Genomic DNA, 26,702 nt, shown 5'->3' with positions numbered 1-26,702 from the left:
TGTATACTCCTGTATCCATTCTATACATTTTATACTTATTTTCTTTTACTGTATACATTTATTATATTTTCTACTCGAGGTAGAGGAGGAATTGTTGGGTTTTCAGATTATAGTAAGTGGACCGTGATGTTTGTCACGAATTATAGTTTCGCGTAGTACTGGGGAAAGACAAATATCTGCAGCTGCTCTTATTTGTCAAGGTTTATATATGGGCACGTTGAAAAAAGAAAAAAAAAAAATGAAGGAAACGAGCTTCAATTATCACGCAAACCATGAACTCTTGTCCTTTGTTTTCTGTCTTAATGATGGACACACAATGCACGATATGTTGTTGGTAAGGATATCAAATTCAGTACGCATTTGTAAATCTAAGTCAATTTCTATAGAAAAATCTCATTTCGTGAAATTTAATGTAATTTAACGTTAATTTTTATTTTTATGTAAATTCCAATACTCCAATAATTTCTTCTGAACCTGATGCAACAAACGGAAAGTCAGGTATTATATAGTAGATCGCTTTTCCGATTAAAGTACAGACCAAATCTACTTGGTCAATTTCTAATTATCCTTGAAAAAAGTACCATTTATATTTCTCAAAATACTTATAAAGTAGTCTAACCAACCAAATCTTGTTTAAGTTTAACTCTACTTAAAGATATTCTTTTTTCGAATACCTCACGAGATGTCCTGGATATTAAAATCAAACGAAAACTTACTTACGCTATATATATGATTCCATTCCTATTCATAATCTTGTAAAACAGCAAAATAATAAATTAATAGGAATCAACGAGATTCATTGCGCAGGTCAGAGTTAAACGCTGAACGATGAAAACTGGGCTAGTTTCGTTTCTTTCGGTCCTTCAACTTCCAAAACGCTGCTCTTGCAATGAAATTTTCTTCTCATGAGGCTCATAAATGTCCGCATACCGTATTCGACATCTTTACGATCTTCTTTATGGACTCAGACTGTGAGACGTTAGACGCGCGTAGACAATAGCGAAAAGGGGTTGAATATAATCGGTCTCTCGGCTGTGAGAATAAAAGAAAGAAATTACAGTTGTAAGTGGAATGAGCGAACAAATAACTTCGAAGCTTCTCTTCACTGGTCGAATTAGGATCGTAACTACTCGAGTAGAAGCAATCAACTTTTCGAGTTTAGATATTTGATCTATTTAAAGAAATATCAAATTACTTAGGAAGTCGCTCAAAAGATAATTAAAAGAAAATGTTTAATTCATTGACGATTCGTTTCTGAACAAGTTGCTCCTTTGTTTATGAATAGAAGAAATAACCTTAACTTTAATTAAGAATTTTATAATACATAATGTATATTGCTGATTATCGATTGATGCAAATAATGTTATTACAAAGCAATATGTTTCGGATCTCTCTAAGGCCCAAACTAAAATTCAAATCATATAGACAATCTGAAATTTGATAATGCTTTGTGATATCTAATCTAATTAACATAAATTATCCAAAGTACATATAAAGCGTCATTATAAAAAAAAATTGCAATGTCAACTATTTAATCTGTCCATTTTTGGACAAATTGTTTCTTTATCTAATGGCAAAACTCCATAAGTCAAGACTCTCATTAGCCAAGAAACTGCTTGAAAATATAGTAATTAACATAAATTATCAAAGAAATATCATTATATTACATACAACGAAGAAAAATCTTCCGCTACTATTTCGACATTTATTTACACCCTGTGAACCCTGAAACGAGTAGTTTAGCCATAACCGTGACCAATGGCGTATCGAAAATCACTTTGACCACCCCATACGAGCAGAGGGATGAAACGTCTAATTTTAGTAGCTGTAAATTGCACATGGCACGCGATTCCATGCCAGAAGGTCCTCATGCCAAACACGTGGCCGTTTAACGATCGCGTTTGCACAATCTTCAAGAATTTCTCGTTGCTTTTTCGAAATTTCAAATAGACCACTCATGTCTTTAACGACATCCGTTCAATTTTCTTTTTCTTTTCTTTCCTCGGTAACTCGATCCTAGCCATTTTAACGACTGTCCTCTACGCGGAAATACAGTGGTAGCGGATAATTTACAACGAAGAGGAATACAAATGGGTAAAGCGAGAGTGAGTGACAAGCAACACAAGAAAGAAGCAAAAGCTTTGCACCAAGCATCGGTCTCTGTCAGACGAGGATCTTGCCCGTCCTTCTCTGCATGGACAACAAGTAGAATCTGTCCCCGAGATATCCACGAGAACGACAAGCCACTGCCCAAATCGACAATGTTCGCATAACCGCCGACCTGCAATCATAAAGGAGAATTGTCAGCTTTTTAGGAACAAAGAATTTTCTCAACTTCGAGACGTGTTTCTGGTTCTTCGGTATTTCTCTCTTTTCTTTTTCCTTCCTTCGAGGGGGAGATTTTGTATTACGTTGTAACGACATACGATAACAAATCGGTAAAGGGAAAAGAATTTATCGATATTTTCTGTTAGATCAATAACATCGTTTAATCATATTTATGGTGTGACGACAAATTAGTAGAACGAAAGGGAAAGTAATGAAATACTTACAGTACAGTTATAATATAGTCGTATATTTTATCTTAGATTACACTTTTTAGATTATTCTTTTGAAGCAATATAAGTCCCTTTTTTCTATTTAACATCGATTAAATTTGATTTGGATTAAAAATAAGTTGTTTCTTCCTTGGTATCTTCCTGGATCTTCTCTTAATTGTTTTTATGGTAAATTGGTAGGACAAAGGGGAAAACTGTAGGCCATGTTTTATTTTATAAACTCTAAACAGATTTGAAATAATTTGAGAAGTTTTCTTACTAGTCTTTGCAAAGACAAATAAAATAAATGAAGTAAAAATTGAGAAGGAAAATGAATGGCGGGAACTCGATCGATCGGTGGTTACGGGGGAAAGCAGAGATCGCAGAACAAAGTTAAAAAAATTCCGTCCATCACGCGTCGGAACCTGGTTCTCGATTCTGAACGGATGGATGCTTGGAATTTCAACGGTTTCGTGAACGCTGTTCGAGTGTTTGCCTTGCCAATCAAACGTCGACGAATCTACCGAGTGGTTAACTTCTTGTCACGCCCAGCTCATCGTCGGAAGTCGTTCCTACTAACGGTATAGAATTGTCCCGTGAATTGGTCACGATGTAGCGAAGACAGCTGTGAGAACTTCATTATTTACTGGTTCTACGTGTGTCACTTTTCATAGAGAGCTTCACGCTACCGTGACGAACGCGTTAAAATAGAACTTTCGGAAGTTGTGTGTCGAGTAGGCTATGAATAATCTATGGGATAGATTTTGTACAGTCACAGAAAGGATCGATACCTTTAGTCTCGCGATAAGAAACGATTCGATCGCGATGGATAAATGATAAATGATCATGAATTAAATGGACGAATGAAATTATATCGAATTTTGTAGAAAAAACCAGCTCCTGCTTTAGATTTGACTTAATTATTCGTATTCATTCACCGAACTAGGCAAAATACGTGTAAAAACTTTCTTTTGGTAGAAAGTTGATTAATATCGAAAAGCTATTAGATATGATAAAACGACGAAGAATGCAAGATGAATGATTTGAAAAGTGGTTATTTCTTTGTCGTCGAGATTTCTTGCATTTCTGGTATCAGGTGCAAACTATACGTGCTACCAAGTTCTTTTCATTCTGTGGAAAAACGTATCTTTTTATTTCACTTTATTAAAAAATCTTCCAAACTTTAGTGATATTAATTATATATATGAAAACGTTGCTATCATGAAAGCATAATACACACAAGTATGTATACATTTTCGACAATTTTTTATACTCTGAAAGAGTATTTTTTACGTTGTTTTAACCACGATTCACCTTATTAAAAAAATCATAAAAAAGCTAGATAATATTAATTATATCATATTGATTGATTTATAAATCCACATGTTTTAGCACCTCCTATCGTTTTTCATTTTTGTCAACTAAAACGTACAACAAAAGATGTAAAACATTTCTTTCGTATCGTCGTATATTATATACAATGTTATCTACAATATATCAGATTCTACTCTGAAAAAATTAATCCGATCTATAGCATTCCTTGTAAAGATCACAGTCCCATTGGCATCTCACTGTACCGAAGGCTGACATCACGGTCCAACAATAGAGGATCGAAAGCTCGATTGCAGTCGTGTCGAGCGTCCGATTGCCTTTTGTCTTTCGAGGGCAGCTGAGTAAACGGCGATCGGTGCCAAACTCAACAGTAGATCACGCATGTAATTCGCTCGAGGCAAACGAGCCTTGGTTTCGCGATGTTGGCCTACTAATATCTTTATGTCGCGTTCGTGATTCTGGTATTCGTGAATACAACATGGTCCATCATCCTAGGCGGTAGAACAGATTCTGACCGGGTCCGGGCGACATTAAGGATTCTGTTTACAGATTATTAATCAAAGTAATATATTGGACGATGTCGCACCTCGTTCCAGCCTGAAAATGAGCGATCGTTACATCGCTCAACGAACACGGCCTCTTGTAAAATATTCGCTTCACGCTTCTATCAAAGAGTAAATATAATGCGAGCAATCGATGACACGAGTTCCGTGGTTGGGGAATTTGACGTATTCCGAGAATCGTGATGGGGCGGAGAGAGAAATTCGAGAGAAAGTTGAAAGGAGATGCGCACAACAACGGAATCGTGAAAGTATTTGAACGATCGCGAGTGGAATTTTTGGTTTTGTAGAGAAATACGTACAAAATACGTTTTCACAAAAATGTGCGTATATATATATATTTGACGAATTGTACGTATCTGAATTATTCGGAGGGAGAAGAAACATATGCAAGAACGAGTTCTTCAGTGGAGAAAAATATTTGTCAAATGGAAAATGACGATAAAACAGGGATAACGCACAGAGAACTGAAGAAGATAAAAGAGACGAGAGTAAAGAGACGAAGAAATGTAGAGTAAGTGGCACTCGTGTTTTAAACTGTGGATGAAAATACACGTCAAAGTGTAAACGAGCAACAAGAGGCTCTTTACCGCTCTGGTTTACAAGCGTGACTGACGCCCATCATGGATTTGCGTGTCGTCATTTGGATCAAGTGTTTCCATAAATTTCTCAAATCTAAATGCTTCTGATAGGAGAAACTAAACATGCACGCTATGCTCCGAACAATATAATAAATGACCACCACACACGTCACATATTTTCTAGTTATTAATAATTGCAAATCAAATGTATCTAATAATTATGGAATTAATGGAAACATGATTCGTTAATTAAAAAATTATATATATTCTTGAAGACAAAGCGGAAACATATTTTTACTTAATTTTTATAAATATAAATTTTTGTCAAACAAATAGATTTTAATATTAGTAAGAATTATATACTATTTTCATGTTATTGATTAAATTGATTATTTAGAATTGCTAATTATTACTGACTAAATTATCTAAAATTATTTTAGACCTCTTCGATGATCCCGAGATCTTCCCGAATTTTATTTAATATTTTCCAAAGCGTCTTTCTACTAGAAAAGTTTCTTAAAATTTCATTAAAACTGTAATCAACCATATGAAGTATTTAATAACCGTATTGCAACTTATAATAACTAATATTTTCTACTAATGAAGAGCTTAAAAAATTGTCAGCTGCCGCAATCAGTACTTCGCTGCGTCTGACCAAGCACGTCCTAATCTACTGCGCTCGCGATTCTTCCAAAGCTTTCTCGTTCTCGCGATCAAATTTTATCAGAATCTACAAGACTAACGTATCTAACATTTCTTACGTACAATATCCAAAGCATAATATTCATTAAAAAATTTATTAGACGAAACAATTTTCTACCTAGGTTCTATCTATTTAATTGCATTCATAAAAATGTAAATTTGCATAAATGTCCATAGTCTACTACATATAATTGATCTTACCGGATCTATAATTTCATATTCTTTTTCTAATTTCACGTGTCAGAAATAATATGAAAATTTCGTGCTATTCTCTTAATCTTGCCGATGTTTTCTCATTCCTCGAAACTATGATATTTGTCCTTCCATTAACTGTATATTTATTAACATTATTGCTTCTCCCGGTGTGAAAATCTCAAGCATGAAAACATAAAGTTCCAATGTGCATCCGTGTCGGATATTAATATGAGACGCGTCAGTGCGTGTACCTCGTGGATGCACCTTAGCGCAGTTAGTTGCACCTTTAACGCGGCGATAGAAGCGGTAGTATAACGTTCCAAGCAATTTCTCATTGGTTTAGTGAGCGTGACGAAGGACCGATATAGGAAAGCTTGGATTATTAATAGAATGATAAACAAGCCGGACGCGGATGCCGAAATTAGATGTAGGTTACAAGGAGGAAGGCGTTGCGTTGGATCGACAGAAGATTAAAAAACTGGCTTGCGCTCGGTGAATTCGCAACCGCGATAAAAATATTGCGAGCTTTCGCGCCGAACGTATTGCCGTTAACTACAAAGGAAAAGAGACAGAGAAGCGAAAAGAGAAGCGGAAACTTGAACTTTGAATTTCAGGGTTGAATGATTATTCCAAATATAATTCATTTATGGCCTGCAAGTCTATAGAGAAATAATTTTCTTTCGTATCTTTTTTTATTTGCAATAGGCGATAGCTGTAGAACATATGAACATGTTGTGAACTGTCACTGCATATTGTGGCAACAAAATAACGTTGTTCTTGTAATAAAATTCATAGAATATTTTAGAGCATACGGTACTTACATATACGGGCTTCAACATTTAACATTTAACATATAAACATTCGTAACTTTGCCAAAGATTCTTCTCAGGTTTATCGGCTCGTAGTGAAGAATTTAAATGGAAAGTACATGGAATCGTTGTCTTTTCGATTTTCCAAGCGATATATAGCAGATGGATAAAAGATAGATGTAAATCGATCGTTCAAATTGATCGAACTTTTGGAACTTCTTCATTGACTTTTTAAATGTGATCTGACTTTCTGGATGTTGTAATTGATCTTGTTAAATGCAATGATCAGTTTTCACGTTTGTTATAGGAGCTATTTAATCGTAGAATTTGTAGCGGCATTACGGTAAAGGTATTTAAGAATTGAAAAAAAAAAAAAAGAAATCGAGTCTCTCTTAAATCTCGCGTATTTCAACATCATATGCTCTCTCGCATTCCTATTGGTTTAAATTAAACGTGACGCAAATCTTGTTGAACTTGATTTATACGCGGCAAAAATGCGCCGCGGTTAGTTATGTATTACGGCGAAAAATTCATGAAATTACGGAGAAGGGGAATAAAACGCGACGATAAATCTGTAAGAATTATGTACTTTGCCAGTTTTAAACGATCGCATATGTTTCGGTATATCATTGTATTTATATTTATGAGTTAATAAATCAATAATTGCCACCAATTTGTGAATTTATTATCAAAATCACGCGTGAAATATCGTCCTTTATTTTTCTCGTATACGAAAATCTTGATAAACGACTTAAAAAATACATTTACTACCTTTTGAGTGCTCAATTAGGCGATTTTATTGTGGAAAATTCGGTATTATAAAATTTTTATCGAACAATATTATTCCATTATCGCTTTATCTAATTTTTAATGTTATTAACACTAAAAGTTTTACGATGATTTATAGAAAATTCAACGTTCAATCGTCACGGTATTATCAAATTTGTCAAAAAGAAAATTATTCCATAACAAATTTATTCAACTTTTCGTATTACTAGTAATATTATACAAGTTCGCGCTACTTGCAGTGCTGTGTGAAATTTTGGGCGACATAGACAGAAATTTTCTATCAATTCTGATAAATCTCTGTGAAAATAAGCGTAAAAGCAAACTCAAACGCAAGAATCAAACGTTCGCACACATTGTGATACGGTTGATAAGTAACCTAATGCATCTTGGATGTCTCCAATCCACTTCAGTATTCGCACATGCTTAGCAATTTATCACTTAAATAGCGTGCGGCGGAAGTTAGATCGCAAAACGGTGACCTCGTGTATTGCAGAAGCGATACTTCACATCGCAAAATGCCGCGAGTTGTCTTACGAGAAATTTTCGTGTTTAAGATTATTCCATTAATATGGAATTAATTCGATGAAAATTGTTTAACGAATTGAAATCTTGCAAATTACTTTTTAAATATATAACCTTCCTTCGCCTCATCATACTCTCACTTTGGTTTATTCCGTGTCAAATTGTTGTAATTACAAAGAATCTAAAACATATGTACTACTTTTTAGAAATTTTTTTAATGAAAAATAAGAGAAATTAAATTTCTGCATATTCATATCGTTATTCATAAATTGCGCGTTAAACCGACGCAGACGATGGATAATAATCAAATTATATATTCTCTATCTATTTAATTTAACTCGTTGACACTATGTTGAATCGTCACATATCGTAGGTAACAAATCGAAGTTTCAAAAATATAGCGTAATTCTAAGGTTTGAAACAGATTTCCATCTTTTCATAATATTTCATAATACAGAACTATCTTCGCTTTTACCGTCTGCACAAAAATACATTAAATATCAATAGATACAAGAATACAGACTTAATATGTATATAATATTTTACCACGCTCCAATTGGTATAACTTTAATTTTCAAACCAACCCTTGGCATAACAACGATCAATACAATTCCATACCAATCAGAGAATTCCCATTATTCGATACGCTAACGTGTACCAACACTGCGACACACATCTTCGTGAAACTGCATAGTTGAACATGATCAGTCCATTTAACGTGGACATAAATCACGCGTGCTTCGAAACAACGTTGTTGTTCACACATCGCCTCGATGTGCCTAAATCGAGACGAGAGGAGCGTCTCGTGGTTTCGCTGAATACTTCGTGCTGCCTAAGACACCGACTTACCTAGATCGAGGATGAGACTTATCGGTGGGAGAAAGTTGCGCCGGTTCCACGGCGGTGTTCCCAGTAAATCACTGTCATCGAATATTATTTACTTGGTGCGGGAGGGTCGGCCTGTTCCCCTTTGCTGGCGGACTCGATTTCAGCGGCAGCAAAGCGGAAAAAGACACACCCTCGGCCAACACTCCTGCCATGTCGGACACTCCTTGGCCAAAACGAACAACGCAGACCTTCCAGAAGCACTTCTCTCCGCTGTTTGCCTTGTTTTCCTTCGCCTCTTCGTGGCCCGTTCAGAACCATACGATTGCCAACTAATAGCGTGACCACCCCTTATGTGTACATTCTTTAACTGTTATTTCGCACACGTATCAATTTATCAGTTCGTTTCATCGTTATAGCCTTGAATTATAGCATTAGACGTTATTAGCGATTAGCGATTACCGGGGCGAAGTCCAATATATATTTACAGTGGGGTTTCCAGGTTACGGATATACAAAGAAAAAAAGGTGTTTTTCTCGAAGTAATTACTTGAACAATAATTGTATATTCATCGAGCTCGTTTATTGTATTAGGTTGTCCGGAAAGTGTCTTACTTTCGCAAACGTGTATTTTACAAGCAATGCACCTTCGTACAAACGTAAAACCAAGTCTGTGAAATGTCGCGGTGTTTATCTCGACAGAACAAAATCGATCGTACGTAATTCGACAAAATAATATAAAACGAAAAACGTTGTGCGTCTACTGTGTTCTCATAAAACGAAAGAAACTTTCCATGTATTCGATCTTCGCGAACTAGTTTTGAACCTGAGGACGAATGCGCACACGGTAGTCGCACATTCGCGCGGACAGAAATTTTGAAAATTTACCTGTATAAATGAGTGCAGTGCTTTACAAATAATCGAACTAAACTAATACCTAATTTTATAAACGATAAGAAAGACAAGGATCGATGTAATACGTAGATTCTACTAGAACAGAAAGTTTCGATCGATTGTGTATTCGTTTATTTTCCGTGTAAACAGAGGTATGTTCATGTCGAAAAAGACACACCCCCCAACCAAAGTAGTGCGGGTAATATAAAACGGATAAAGGCAAAGATAGAATACACATGGGAAGGGACGTACGTTCGATGAACAGAAATATTTGCAAATGGTTAGTCGATCTCGTTAAGTGTGCACGCGTACTCGTGTCACGCGGTATCCGGTTGTCAGTGCGATGAGAAGGGTCGATTAGTGCAGGGGAATTTCGAAGTATCGAAGAATCTCGTGGGGCGTGAAATATCTAGCAAGGGGTTGTGAGAATATCGAAGGGTGATGGTGAGATATTGTTCTATTATCTATGCTTCTATTATCGTTAAAAATCTTAATTCTCTAAGTTCCACAAAGTTACTCCAAATATGGAATTTCCATATTTTTTTAATCCTGATTTATTTTTTTTATCACTATGCCATTTTAATTACTCTATTATTATATCATTATTTATTCGTCATTTATCATCGTGCACATTTATATCGTCGAATTCTGTCTTTTTAACATTTCTGATAGATTATAGAAACTATTGATAATTGAAATAATCAGATAATTCTGCAGAAAATGAAGTATAATCTTCAAGTATAATCATCGTTCACCGTTTACACGTATAATGGTTAAAAACAAGAAGAAATTCATCCAGCCAATCGTTCTAGCTCTACTCAATTTTTCAAACAACGTAACTTTAACATATTCTCTAACATTCGCGCGTTTTACATAATGTTATTTTACACAAGGTTTACACAAGGTTTGTATTCATCGTTGTTCGGAAACATGCTATTTTCGACCACAAAATTCTATATACGCCACCCTCTAGTTTCAATTACGAGAAAAGTAGCAAACGTATAGGTACATTCATCTAGCGGGCATATTTCACCTGTCAAGGAGAGACATATAACTCGTTCATTGCGCTTTTAGTAAACCTGCACGCCGAGTTAATTATATACAAATTATTTTATGTAATTAAGTGGGTGTACGTCGTATGGGGTAAATTTATAATCGAAACAGGGATCAGGCGACCTCGTCGCTTGTATTTCATCGTCGAAATCGTGGTGGGCGGTCGCTTGTAGTCGTGGAAACGAAAGGTACCGGGCTAAATTTAAATTCCAAACATCCGTGATACAGACTTCGGAGAAAAAATGGCAGACCACCGATGTGGATTTTGGAGAGAATTTCGTCGAGTGAACGAACAGTCTTTGGAGAAGCTTTTTCGACTTTTCGTTCCACGAACTTACTCGTTACGTCCAACTCTTCGCGCTTCTGACCATTTTATTTGTTTAACTTTCATCGCCAAGTTATTGATTCGATGTCTGTATTCAGGCTTCGAGCTTCTTTCTTCCCGGAGAAACGAAGTTTGATAGTTTTCGCTAGAATACGTAGAAATAAGCTGCAGCGATTCTTTTCCTTTGAACGAAAAATTGGCAATAGATTGCGTCGAAGATTTTCGTGTCTTTTGACACAGTCGCGCGTTGAAACGGCTTGTTTGCTCCGGAAGGTGTGTCAGATCGTGGAAGACAATTTTTCTTTCTAAATTGTTTGCCATTTCATTTAGAAACTTGCGTATGTTACCTTCGATCCCTTGAGCATATTCATTTATTTATTTAGGAATTATTAATCGTTTCATATATAATTCTATTTTCATACAAGACAAGTCATAATACAATAATTTGCAAGAATTATAACTGACCTAACTTTGACTCGTTTTGTTTAAAGTAAAGCTACCTTTTCCCAAATTTCTCCGATTCGTCGAAAGATACTTGTTTTAAATAGCAGTGTTTCCTTTGACCCGATGCTCACAGTTTCGCTTACCATCCTAAATCTTTTCAAACTAGAAAACGCAATAAAATCTAATAAGTTAAACGATTAAACTAGATACGAATCGATAACAACGAATATAAATACGAAGAGGTTAATTACGTGATTCTTTTTCTTATTTGTTTATTTACCTACAGTGGCATGAGCTACAAAGTTATTCGTTCGACTACTTTTGTACCGAGGAACACACACGATTAATATCAAGTAAAAGTTAGAATTATCCCAAGTAAACAAAATATGAAACAAACTCCTGAGATAATAATTAACCCACAAGTTACACGGAAAAGCTTTAACAGTCGTTAAATAGCGAAGGATATTTAAATGTGAGTTTCAAGTAGGGTCATTTAAAACAATCAGTGCCATTTACGCCCATCGCAAATGGAATACCTGTTGCTTTTAACTACCTTCCACATCGAGCACCGATTCACCGACGACGACTTTGCAGACACTTGTATCGCATACAGAATCTTGGCACATTCGTCAAGTCTGAAACACATACACAAGGGGAAATTCGTCCCTCTGTCTATTTGTTTATCCAACGAAGCAAAATGTTTGCGACGTGCAAATTACGTGATATCGAATTGTGGTAAGCTTCTGCAACGTTTACTTCAAATTCTTCTTCTGGTTCCGTTTTGTAGTTTTCTTGTAAATTTCGATCTCAATTTAAAATTACCTCACAAACGATATATCTCGACAAACACGAAGATGGTACCCCATTGGGGGTAGCCACCCACATGATAATCAAACAGATAAAAAATTCTACCAAATGTCCAAATTGGACAAATTGTGAATGTGAAATTTTAAATAAAACAAAAGATTTTAAATTACCAATCTCTTTACCATTTACAGCTTGGAAAATATAAAAGAGAGAAGCTGATTTAATTCAGACTAAAATGTATTGTATTAAAGATCACTATTCTTCGCATAATGATAGACACATTTCGTATTATTGTTTCAAAAATAAATAAATATTTTTATAATAAATAAATAATTCGTGGTTAAAAGTAGAAATATCTGTGCATTGAATAAGCTTGAACGAAGTAAAAGTGAAAATGCACGCATGGATTATTTTAACGATCGAAGAAACGAAAAGAAAATCTTCGTTGCCAAATAATAGCGTGGTTCTAAGAACGATCTGATAAAGTAAGATACGTTTCATACAGAAACAAAATTTTACTACAAGGGTTTTTTGAAAAATCAGTCAGACAAGTTTGGAAAATCGATAGTAAAAAGTAAATAGAACTTACGAGAGGATTCGATAGATAAGCCGTAGAGCAATTTAATCGAACGAACGATTTCCATTTTTCACTTATAACATGACCAGCTGGTGATATGGAAGCGCAGCTGAAAGTTGTCGAGGATTTGCCATCATAAATTCGCATCATCGTCGCGCCGCGCTGTGTCGACGTGAGTTTGGCCTAGGTAAAGGGTTGCACCCACAGGACGTGTCACCGTGCGTGTGGATTAACTGTAATTCTATTTGTGCGTGCGGTGAATGCGGTTAACCTTAACTCTGAAATTCACATGATGCCGCGTGAAATCGAGTTTGCAAAGCCACAACCAGTTTGCCCTCCTCCGAGCGCAACAACTTTTCCGCTAAGATTTCCAACAATCGAGCTACGAGAAACTCGAACGTCACTTTTCTCGAGCCATTTCACGCGACAACAGGCGAATATTTTGCAGACAGTCATGTTCCTTCGCTTTATATCGCAAGCGAATAGTTATATCTCATGAAATAATTATAAATCGTATGTATTTCAGTAAAACTGTATAATTTTCCTTCCTTCTGTGAAAATTACCGATACGATACAAATTTTAAATCGTTGATATCTTAACAAAATACGTCGTGGCTCGGTGAGGAATTCCTTGGATTACGAATTCTATAGAACCGAGATACGCAAAGAAGGAAAAGATATCTAGGATTAAGACTGGAAGGATTCGATAGAATCGAAACTCGATATTAGCGAAGCTTGATTTATGCAAAGCACAATATTTCTGTGGTATACTTAGCCGTAGGCACGTTTTAGGCTAACGATATAATGGCCGCTGGCTTCAAAGCGTGTCGAATGAGAAATGAAAAAGTTTGTAGTGGCATTAAAAATAGATGGAACATTTCAGCGAGTGCTTTAACTCCTGCTAAGTTTACAATTTCGATAACGTAATCCAGTTAACGTATATTTCGGTAACGTCAAAAGGATGATGTTTTTAAATAGAACGAGAAATATCGAACGTCGTTACCGATTGACGTATAAAATTTCAACGTTTCTTCATTCGATATCGCGTTAAATAAAACTACGTTACAAACGATCTGGTCAATATAAATTAAAGATACGATTTGAATTTTTGTTTAAGAACAAGCTACGAATCACTCCGATCTCTAAAGTGCTCCCTCCGCGAAAAAAAATCTATATTTTCGAAATTAAACAACCTGGATGAAAATCATCGAGTCATCGTTTCAACGTACACGATATTTTCCAACATCTGCTCCGCGATTGACATTTGATACAGTTGCGGAAATATTATACTCGTTCTTAAATAATAATTGTGAAGTTTCAAACTCTACAACAGGAAATCTAACAAGTCTCTCAATGCGTTCATAAATTTTCCACGAATACCACTGAAAAATGTAATGCATTGGCGATAGTTTCTAAAGGTACGCGTGAATATGACGATATAAATTGTAAAAAAAAAAAGAAAAAAAAGAGAGAAATATATAAATCTGTCATATACTACACGTTAGATCCACCTACATTGCAACCATGTGAAACGATTTATAAGAAGCGAGCTCTTTGATGCTGCTAACAAAATATCCTCCAATATTTAGAAAAATCAAAGAAATATCCCGGAATGAAAAATATATATATGAGTCACGCCACTTTCGTAATCCTGTCAGAGCACACAGATTTCCTATTACCGATCGATGATCGAAATGCTGTATAATATCAACCATTTATAACATCATGTGATATATCTACGTAGAAGTTATATATCTTTTTACATCTATTCTAAATTGTTGCATCTTATTGTATATTCCACCGAACTATTCAGATTCTGTTTCTTCAGTTGTATTCGTGAATAATATAAATTCGTAATACTATAAATTTACGTAACATCGATCTTACTCGTCACAGTTATCGGTGTCTAAATTTCTAAGGAACTTTTGAATCGTTAACGACGAATGAAATGTTGGAAAAGACCGGAGAAACGAAGCGCGATAAACCAGCCGACGTTCCTTCCATCAAGTGTCCGTGTTAAATCGTTTTTAACATACTCGAATAACAAATAATACCATAGAAATAACGTAACTGCAGGAAATATACGCACTCGCAGGAAATTTAATGGTGCAAAAATATACAGAATCCACTTAATATCCAAAACTATCCAAAATATTCAAAGTAAAGTACTCGTTATAATAATCAGCGCACGAAATAAATCTCCCCTTAGGATTCATCTCCTTCTTTATACTGATAAACTCTGAATCCAACATAATCCAATTAAACCTTAATCTTCCGATAATCGAACAAAATTCCTATGGCAAAGAGTGAAAAAATCGCGCATCCGTCCAACTGTTTCACCCTTCTCCTTTCTACTTCGCATCTACCCTCCCTTCCTCTTGCTTCCATCTTGCTCTGTACCATTTTCCAAACATCGTCCATGCGTTATGCACGCTACGTGCGGCTACCAGCTACATGGCTAAGATCCAGAGAGTGTTCCTGCTATATTAAGACCGCCTTATATAACGTTCAGTCATATCCGCGCGGCTCCCTCTATGAACCTTTAATATGCTGAAACGTGGACGCGCGAGCGCCACTTCCTGCGACGCGGACCTCGCAACGTTGAAGCGCAAAAGTAGTCGCTTGAATTAGATTTTCCGAGAAACCTCGTTCGACCAGGTAGCACGGCCAGAGATTTCCGCTATGGCGGAAGACATGGAACGACTTCCGGTTGAACCGTCAAAGATAGCTGTCGCGCGGCAGACAGCTGATTGCTGCTGTTGAAAGCGAAACGCCCCTCGTGTGTTCTCAAACGCCGCGTCGTACTTGCGGTGTGGAATCTGGAGAAATAGGAAGAGATACGAGGAAGTACGAACGCAGAGTTAGCCAGGAAAATCGTGTAACAGTCGATGGTTAGGGTAGCATCGCTTGATGAAAATTGAAGTATGCTTCGTGGGCGTTTCTGGTAGGCTACGAGGCGAGTAAGATGATAGAAACCATTCGAATTTAAATTGATCAAAGGGAAGAGCATTCTATAAACGCGATTAATCGATTTTTTAACAACTGCTCGACTACGCGCTTTCTTTCCAGTTTACAAAAAGATAGCGCGAGAAATATAAATACAAACGCGAAGTACATTTCAGTCTACACAATGTCCGTAATATCGTTACCTTTTTTTACTTTCTAATTTACAGAGTCAGCGAACATGATGTCCAGCAATGTGTGGTACGTTCGATGTTACGTAGGACAGGATATTAGAGAAAATAATTAAAATTGTCGTAGAATTAATTATACATTGATTTATATCATTCTTTTAATTGCCCTTTATAGTGGACCTTTGCAAAGAATCGCAATCTCATAATGCGATCAATTACCTCTTCCTCAAAAGATATCACAGCTTGTTGAGTTTGTACAATTACAAAAATCAATTGCCGATCTCCATAGTTGATTTCGTTACACAGCGCGACGATGACACGATAATCGTCTAATATACGAGCGAAGGCGAGTGTAAGGTGTCGGTCGTATTTTAACTTGACAATTCCGCTAGTGGCAAACCGGTGTCCAAACAATTAGCGGTCAACCAAGTCCGTTAATTTGTGCGTCTGACGTAACACTAGTTCAACTCTAAGATTCTTTTCACGATCGAACAATTTCTCGCCTCCGTCTTCGTTAAGAAACTCGTAACGGCGTTAACGGCGATTGTTTCTGGCCGTATAATTAAACGTGGATCCGTATCTATTTATCGTTGGAAGTTAATTAGCTGTTGCGTTACTAATAACCAATGCCCATCGTGAACAAACCGGTAGGCTGTTAGATGTTCAACCCTTAAAGCTTGTAATAAGTGAAACTTCATTTCATATAAATTTTGTTTCTTCGTTATTATTTTAGGTAGGTTTTTATTTACCAGGCAACAATGTTTCAGTTGACGAGAATTAGATTCAGGCGTTATTTGCTTGTGTTTTTAGGCTGATTAGTAAATGTTAAAATCGTCGGTATTGTTTGTAGAATTAGCTGTAATGCGCAGAATTTAGCCGATTTAATGAGAATATGGTAATTAGGTCGGCGATTTGCTTCGAACGTAAACCGAGTGCTTTCAAGATTCGGATCGATACATTTGACACGCAGTTTGTTTGTAAGAAACTCGTTACGTTAATAGATGGAGATAATCGAATAGAAAGAAACGATATTTTAATAATTTCCTCGTAAACATAGATGTAAGTGAATATTCTGCAAGTAGTTAATTTGAAATTTAATATTAGGGTTCAGAGTTTTCAATATCTACAAAATCAATTGAAAAAAAAAAAAACTCGAAATCGACTCAACGTATGTAGCTCGAGTTTCAAGATGTTTCTGACAGTTCGTCTTTTACTGACAACGGCAAGATTTTTTAAGAGATTAGCGAACGTCAAACACACGCAGAGAATTCCCCTCTCTGGCTTTCCTCGAAGCTTGGAATTGTTTGTTCTTTCCCGATTCCCAGATACGCGTCTCCTTGCAGCCGCGACGCTCAGTTTGTTTGAGTTGGCGCCGCGGCGCACACTGCCGCAGAAATTGCAAATCCGTTCGGCCAACCGCGGCATCGTCCGGAAAGAAAATATCCAGATAGGTCTGTTTCGAACGTCTTCTCTGTTGCAACGATCGCTTTCGTTATCGGATTTTCCCATAAAATTACGTGTATATCGAATGAAAATTAGTTAAAAAGTTTATTCATCGATAATTTGTGAAATTTTAGCGATCATTTCGCTTGCGTAAAATATATAAATCAGATAATATAAATAATAAACAGCAAGATAAAAATAGAGTAAAATAGAAATATAAATAGGAGAAATTATGTTAAACGATTTGTTTGTACGATAAGTATAATTATTCTCTATAGTTAAATTAGTGATTTCTTATTGCATGTAAGAGTGACTACATAATTCTATCCTAATATTTAACAATTAATAACAAAATAAACGATCGTGATGAAGGTTTCTATAAAAATAATTGCGAGATCGCGGCGAACCTCCAGAAAACACGTTGTACCCTTTTTGAGATTAGAAATCAAACATTAAAAACGCAAGCTTTTCGTATCTTTCTACAGTAAATTAATATCCTAAATAATTAATAATTTTTAATGTTAAATACAGCCTTAAACTAAACACAACAACCAAATTAAGAAATCAATGATATATCAAGTTCTTTCAATCAACGAAATCATAAACGCTGTGAAACTCTTAGGCAACGGTCTAAATCGAAATTAAAAATTGCACGTTCAGAATGATTTTCTAAACATAAAGAGTTAACGATCAGGTTTCTCGATTTCAAAGTAGCTTCCACTGACACGAATAAATTCCTCTTTAAAACATACGAGAAAACCGAGCCACTTTATCGTTATCGGTTCTTCAAATCTTTAGAACGTATTCTAAAACTAATTTTACTAGTCCCGCTCAACTCTCAAACGATTATTGTATGGAAGTTGTGTTTGTAAATTGGTTTTATTTAAAGACACAACGACGAATGATAAAATCGCTGGACCAAGGGAGAGAGACGTAACGACAAGAACGAAGAAGTCATTAGTACGTGCAATTACGAATATCCACGAATATCCGTAGATATCTTCGTGATCGGATTTAACTATTGCAACCTGCAATTTGCGTTTACCATGCGGGAGAATTCGAAATAACACGTTGAATGCCACAGTGGCCATCGGTGAGCCACGTTACTAGATTTCTTTAGGATAGTAGCAAGTAAATGATAAATCTCATTCGAAATACTTTCAACAATGCGAATGATTTACGTAAAATTGCGAGAGGAGATTGTTGCAAATACGATATAATATTTTGCAAAAATTAAACGTTATACCGTTGTATATTTCGATCTATTGCAGCTCTCGAGAAAAAATATTCGTGTAACAGTTAATGGGTTAACGCGTAATCTCGAGACGATAATAAATATTCATATCGTAATGGTAATACGGAGAAAAGGATAAGCGTCATCGAGTTCTTGGAAGATTTGTTTCGGAAAAACTTGTGCTCGTTTGGTAGACTATAGAAGATTGATCTATCACCTGTCACGATCTTTGTTTGAGAACAAGGAGAAATATTTCGATTAATTTCATTGAAAGGCAACATAAATTTTGTAACATTGTATAAAGTTTCGAAAAGCTAATTGGCATTAAGACTATAATTAAAATCGTTTTAGTTAGTAGGTTAGCTAGTTGCGCGGACCCAGTCTTGCGACGGCAACCGTATTTGATCTACGGCGCATGTAAAACATCCGTATCTACGTTTCTTGCCATGTTCTTCGCATGTTATATCGAATGTATTAAAAGATACAAAAAAAAGCCAGATTTACTACGATTTTCACTTGAAATTATTTTAAATCACTTTGAAAGAATGCTGTGAATATATCGAAACTTGTACATCACGCAGTTACCGAAATGAAGATCAGAAGGAAGGGATGAAAAGTAAGGAGGGAATCGTGCAATAACAAATAAGGCAAAACCATGCAACTTTATGGCGTATACAGATCGAATTTTAATCTCACAGCAGATAAACCTAATATTACAATTAATTAAAAGAATAATACGTACTTCGAACTAAACAAGATTCCATTGACTGTTTAATCATTTCCTGAATTGCCAAAGAACCATTAACAAAACTATGAATTATCATAACAATCGCGTGACGTCTATTTTCCAATCAATTTTTCCGCCATACGTTACGCAAATCCTGACAATTAATTAAATTTACGCGTGTAAACACGAATCTGTAAAATAGATTCACCGTAAAATAGATGTTACAAATTTCAATTTCCAACGATTCGGATCAACGTTGCACCAAGATCGCGACGATCGACGAGTTTCGTTATCTGAAAAGATTACGACTCGGCGCGAGGATCGCTGAAGGATTTGAAACGAAGTTGAAAGTTGGAGCGCGTAAGTGATCGTTTCCGCAAGTCAGATTAAAAACCGTAAAATCGTACCTGTTTCGCTGGCCAAGATGAAACATGATCGAACGACTTATCACCGTGGAATGTCACTTGCCGTTGGTCGACTGGACAATTAGAAAATCCGTGAAAGTGGAAGCGAAGGTGGACGCCTTGATGCGAACTGACTGCGACGGTTTCATTCAAGAAGGCGTCGGCGGTCGTCGCGACGCCCCTCGCGCAAGCGCCACGGCGGTCATCTTTTTTTCTTTCTGCCGCCTTTCCACGCACGCGCACGCACACTCGCGCCGTGTCGCTTACCGATTTATTCGAATTAATTGAAATATACTCTCGATATTAATAGGTAGGGACCACCGCTTCCGTCGCGTTGCATCGCGTTGCGTCGTGTCGCATCTTCGAGAAAAACAGATCCGTGCGTTTCAATTAGCGATGGCATGGCGGCTCGTTTGAAGCGATGATTATAGAAATGAAACGCGGGGAAACTCTTACTATTTCTTTTATCCCCTTTTTGTTTTTTAAACACAAGCTTCAGTTCTTTCTTTGTATGTAGAACGTTCAGGTTGGTTATAGTTATAGTGTAGTATAGTATAGTTATATATGATAATAGATAGTAATAATAATAATAATAGTAATAGTAATAGTAATAGTAATAGTAATAGTAATAGTAATAGTAATAGTAATAGTAATAGTAATAGTAATAGTAATAGTAATAGTAATAGTAATAGTAATAGTAATAGTAATAGTAATAGTAATAGTAATAGTAATAGTAATAGTAATAGTAATAGTAATAGTAATAGTAATAGTAATAGTAATAGTAATAGTAATAGTAATAGTAATAGTAATAGTAATAGTAATAGTAATAGTAATAGTAATAGTAATAGTAATAGTAATAGTAATAGTAATAGTAATAGTAATAGTAATAGTAATAGTAATAGTAATAGTAATAGTAATAGTAATAGTAATAGTAATAGTAATAGTAATAGTAATAGTAATAGTAATAGTAATAGTAATAGTAATAGTAATAGTAATAGTAATAGTAATAGTAATAGTAATAGTAATAGTAATAGTAATAGTAATAGTAATAGTAATAGTAATAGTAATAGTAATAGTAATAGTAATAGTAATAGTAATAGTAATAGTAATAGTAATAGTAATAATAATAATAATAATAGTAGTAGTAATAGTAATAATAATAATAATAATAATAATAATATATATATAGTAGTATAGTATAGTTATAGTAGGTACATAAAAGGATATACAAAGCAATTTAGGTAGATATCGATGTTAAATTTAGTGGAAAAGTTAGTATAGTTCGTGTAGTTGTACAGATTAACTACGAATACTGAGAAGAGTTCACTATTTAATATCGTTGTCGGTATAGAACACTTTAGGATTATTTTACAAGTTTGTTTAATCATTTATGTTGTATATATTATACGTACGAAATAATATTTTTTAAGTATCTTGTGTAATTATTTATGTCACACGGATATGCCTGCACATATGCTTTATCATTTTTTAACTCGGTCTGTTTGTTTTCTTCGGTCCATTTTCTGTTTATTCTTTTCCACATTATTTTCCCGTTTACATTTCGCACGTTCTTTATCTGGCAATTCTTCTTTGTCTACATTCTACTTCGTACTTCGTATTTCCCAAATTATACGATTCACCTTGCCTCGTGTTTTACGCGTCATATTCTTTCATAATTTACGCTTCCCAAGCCAGTTGTTTCATTTTACATTACGCACGTTACATTTCTCATTTTCGATTTGCTGCTATTTCCATTACATTTCTCATTTCCCACTTCGTCTTCTTCTCGCCCAGTTTCTACCTCCAACTTCTGCTTACTTTTTCATCCTTTTCCCTACCTTTGTCTGCTATAGATCACACAGTTTCTACATTCGTGTCACATCCAAATCTTCACTTTCCTATCGAATCAAATTTGACTTTCTGTTCTACATAAACGACACAAGATGTTGTATCTGATAAATCGATAAAATATCCCACAAGTTAAGATTAATTTACACTATACGGCACGTATAGTCGACGGATGGTCGCGTAACGGAAACGTCGTGTAACAACAACGTCACGTACCAGCACCAGCACGACAAAGCATTAAAACATGCGTTTTAGGTGAAACCATTCACACAATCCGTCACCGACCGTCACGTACTGACATCGGCATGACAGAACATTGAAACATGCGTTTTGAATGAGACCGTTCACACTATCCGTCACCGATCGCTACGTGACGCTGCCGTTACGTGCCGATCCGTGCTGTATAGCGTACGTTTCCTTTTATAATATATATATTACACAAATATTCCAAATTCGCAAAATGCTACTCACAAGTAAAGGAATTGTCCTCGTCGATGGAAGGTCAGCACGAAACGTAGCATTAAAACCGGCATCGAAACCACCGTCAGATCACAGAATCGGAAATGTGTCGTTTAACAATCATCGTGAAAGTTTAAAATGGAAAATTTGTATATCAGAGTTGTCTCTGTATTGCTGCGAGTGGTTCATTTCAATTGCTAGTAACGAGGGCGATTATAGATCAAATTTGGAGAGAAAAAGAAAGTTCATGGTGGATGGAATGTAGAATGAGTCGAATGTGCCCAGAAACTTGTGCCGGTCAAAAATAGACGTGGAATGACACGGGGAAGCGGATACCGTAATATTTTAGTGTCACCGAAATAAAACTGGGAGCCATCTGGCCAATTATACGAATGCATAAATTCGAACTGAATACCAGGCAGGAAAACAAACTACATAGTAATGTTTCATTCTTGTTCACGACTTCCGATCGATCGATCCTGTCTACCTACAAGTCGCTGGCACGTTCAACTCGCATCGTATTTGACAACATCGGTGAAGTTAAAGGATTTGTTTGAGGAAATCGAGTGCACCGATTATACGCCTCGAACGTAGTTTCTATTCCGGGAATACGCATCGAGTAGAAAGAAACAAGCTGATCTACAATCTTGATTGTTTAAGGAGTTTAGAGGAAAGATATAAAGATAGCAAAATGTTTCAGAACGTTTAAAGAAATTGTAAAGAATAGAAAATTTTATACGCTTACAAATACGGAAACATAGTACGTTTTAGAGAGATTGCTATAACTGAGAAAATACTCGACGTCCATATAAAAGATGAAGTGATAGTTTAGAAGGGAAACCATTTTTATTCGAATTAAAATTGAAGTGTGCCACGTAATAAATTAATCCTTGAGAAAATGTACCGAAAGTTTCCTTTAATATATGCCAGACGTGGCAAAAATATATCAAAAGATGCAGAAATATGTGAAATGCATAAAAGATATCCAGGAACTACTAAAAAAAAAAATACACAAAATATTTGGAAATTTTTAATTTTCCATGAGATTATCAAAAATATTAATAACGTAGGAAGTATATTTATGTTCATACCGAAAACGTAATAACAGGACAGTTTGAAAAGAAAACAATTTCCTAGTTCTGCAATTTTGGCTGTTTTATTATTACGGAACATGTGTCATCGACTAACTAAATTCGTATGGAAAAGGAACACGAGAAATCGGAATATCGTAGCGGAGAGGAGTCGCAACGCTTGATCTGTTGAACGACACGCGAGGAATATTCTACTGGACGGTTGTGTTTAAACGTGTCTGATCCACCACCCTTTTCTACTTCGAATCGTATTTCGTGCTCGAAGACTACTGAAGAGGCTCGACGAGATCGGTCTGCAAATAAATCAGATACGCTAACGAGTCTCTGCTACATCTTGGATCATGCAACCTTGCACGAGATCTCTTTTTTTAAAATTAGTTCTATAATAAACTAGCATATTTCATTTCTACTCAAACGATCGTTAGTTTTCAATGTCTATCAATAGCGATCGTTTACTTAAAATAAAAATTCTAACGAAACAGTAAATATTGTTTGGTATCTTTTGAGACGAAAGAATGGTATTGCATATTCTTCGTGATAGTTTCTTTTACTCGAAACTTTACTGTAAAATTCGTTTTAATCGGCAAAATAACGGCTACGAGTGTATAATCCACTTCGTTTGGAATTTCACTGGATAATTTTATTAAAATTTCAAGAAATAATAATGGTAATAATTTGTTGGAAGAATTTCAATTGCTTACAATTCTAATGTTCTACGTGTGTATTTAAAGATGATGGACAGAAATACTAGTGATCTCAGGTGTCAAAAGTATTGTTTCTTTGTTACCAACAGCGGACAGTGTTTAATGAAGTGACGTAGAAAACCTCAAAAGTAGCAATTTCGAATAAATTTGCATTCATCGTCGCAACATTTGTACCTGCCACTTATCATAATACGTGGTAGACAATGTTACTTCGAGTTCTATACACATTCCAATGAAACTGTCTTCGTAAATTTGTTAACTCGCCGCTTCAACAAAGATATTTCTGTGCATTACATGTACCGACACTAAAAATCTTGCAAAATATTAAGCAAACAGGTTCAAACAAGTACTTGTAATCGTACTTAGTATTGCTGCAACTTAACGACGCTCGATGTTATTTAATAATAACGATATCAATATATTTCGCGTCATCGATTTTCTTACTATCGTTTAATCGCTTGTCAAAAAGGTATACAATCTTTGTACAAAACCCTTGTTTTGATTTGACATTACATTTTAGAAAAATAGGTATAATATCGTGTTATATTATACTAACGTGAAATATATTAGTTATTTGATAATGAATTAAATAAACAACTACCTTATTTCATTACTTTACTATTACAGATATTACAGACTATTTTACAGGAAAATCTTTAATTTTTGTATTTACGTGATAGAAGTCACCGATAGATTAAACTACTATTGGTATTGAAATCCAGTTATATAAAATATAGTAGAAAAGATACTTCAAACTAGTCATAGTAATCCATCGCAAGGAGTTGATGCAGCGAAAACATAATTCGCTAAAAACTTTTCTGGCGAAATTGTCACTCAATTTCCTCTTCTACTATGATTCACGGCTCCCTATTTTTACGATCTTTTATCTTGCTCGGTTGTTCCAGAATCACGTCGTATTCTTAACGCGAAAAGGGTTAGCCGGGTAAAGTGCGCTTCCGTTTGGGTGACGCGGCATTTCCGGCGCGCGCGCCCTCAACGTAAAGAGGTCAGTTGGTGCGCGAGTATCAGAAGAGTTGGAAAGAGCGCGCGCGATCCAAGTAGCGAGCAGAGGATCGCGTACACAAGGGTAAAGCAGGGAATGGCGTCTATTTCCGAACGAACGTCGCTCCAAATTTAAACAACACCACCCGCCTGCGGTAGCTTCCACTTCCTCCCATCGCATCGCATCACTTTCGTTAAGCTGCTACCCATCACGTCTCGCGTTCATTAAGCCGATTAACCTCTAAGAACTAGGCACTTCGTTTAGGACATTGGCCTCCTCATCCTTCGCTATATATTTTCCCCGTGTTGTACAAATGGTCGACAAAGGAAATTTAGTAGTTCGACCATCTAGAAAAAAATGGTTCGTGCATTTATAGATGCCATAACCTTGCTGCGTTTCTTTTTCGTCATTATCGAGTCAATCGTAATTGTTTAACGTTTAAACGTATCGCAAAATTGTGGAAAATATGAAAGAACTATTTATTATTACTAGACATAGGACCTTTTGTTTCAGTTTCATAGTAAAAATTTCCTTAAGACATTAAAAGTCTTTAAGTATATGTATTAAAGTACGAGTAAGCTTGTAGTATAAAAATACAAGATAGGCCTCTTTCAAGGAATTTAAGTATTTGGTATTCTTCGTTGCTTATTCTTCTTCTGTTGTATTGTATATAATAAGTTCGATACAATAACTTTTAATACTCTTTTCTATATATATTAAATTCAAGTATCAAGATGGAATAATTATACATTGCAATATACAAATATGATCTTAACGTTGCAACTTAGAGTTATATCGACAATATGCTACAGGTATTGGGTCGTCAAGGATGGTTGAAACTTTATCGTTATGAATTTAATGTTGCATTTTTACTATAAATTTTATTGTTAAAACTCATTATCATAAATATAAACGAATGTAATTAATGTTCTATTTTCTGGTGTATTTTTAATATATTAAAATTTACTAGTACATAAATCGTTAATTATTCCAGCAGCTTAAGCGGTCGAATCGCTAAATTTCGACTGTGGCCCAATGAACGTCGTTTTATTCACACCAATGATCTTTCATGCTGGAAATTTAGTGTTTCGACGATTGGTATTACATTCTCCTCGTATAATGTTTCACGACAGTATTTCTGCCTCCAAAGATTATTTTTATCGAACCAAATTCGGTGCAGTATAAAGATGATTTATTTTGACTCATTCTCTTTCTCTCTTTCGCTGAATGAAAGTGGAACAATTTTTACTCTGTCTCTATAAAGGTTTTTGATAGACGTGTTGCAGAAGACTGAATGAACGTGACGGCAATTTTAGTTACGCGAAACGTTCGATTCATTTATATTCGCATATGCAGATACATACAAATAGATCCGTATTGTCATAAACAAGGGAGAGAATAGATGTTATATCATTGACTAAATACGGGGTAGACTTGACGTTATATGTGATTTTATGTCTTACGCTCTGAAATACCGACCTTGAAAAAATCAAATTATTTCTTACGCCCTCTACGATTTTCCATGGCAAATACAGGAATTACATATATATATGTACGTATCACCATAGAGCATGGTATCATGGACGAGTCCCGTATCTCGTCTGTGATTTTTTAAGCTAGAAAAGAACTGAGAAATACCGACTGAGCAATTTGAACACGTGGATCGATCTGTTAACGTACTGCTCAACTTTGCGAGAAAAGTCG

General features: G+C 35.5%; 1 long non-coding RNA gene across 1 annotated transcript; it reads right to left on the bottom strand.

Moving 5' to 3' along the window:
* LOC117151579 lies at nucleotides 1-20,396 on the bottom strand. Its single transcript, XR_004461598.1, has 2 exons — nucleotides 19,897-20,396; nucleotides 1-2,281 (listed from the first exon to the last, which is right to left on the bottom strand). It is a non-coding gene; the product is annotated as an uncharacterized LOC117151579 (long non-coding RNA).
* Nucleotides 20,397-26,702: the final 6,306 nt, after the last annotated feature.

The sequence above is a fragment of the Bombus impatiens genome, unplaced genomic scaffold (genome assembly GCF_000188095.3).
Source record: "Bombus impatiens unplaced genomic scaffold, BIMP_2.2 scf_0311, whole genome shotgun sequence".
Taxonomy (NCBI): domain Eukaryota; kingdom Metazoa; phylum Arthropoda; class Insecta; order Hymenoptera; family Apidae; genus Bombus; species Bombus impatiens.
This window is presented reverse-complemented; position numbering and strand designations above follow the sequence as displayed.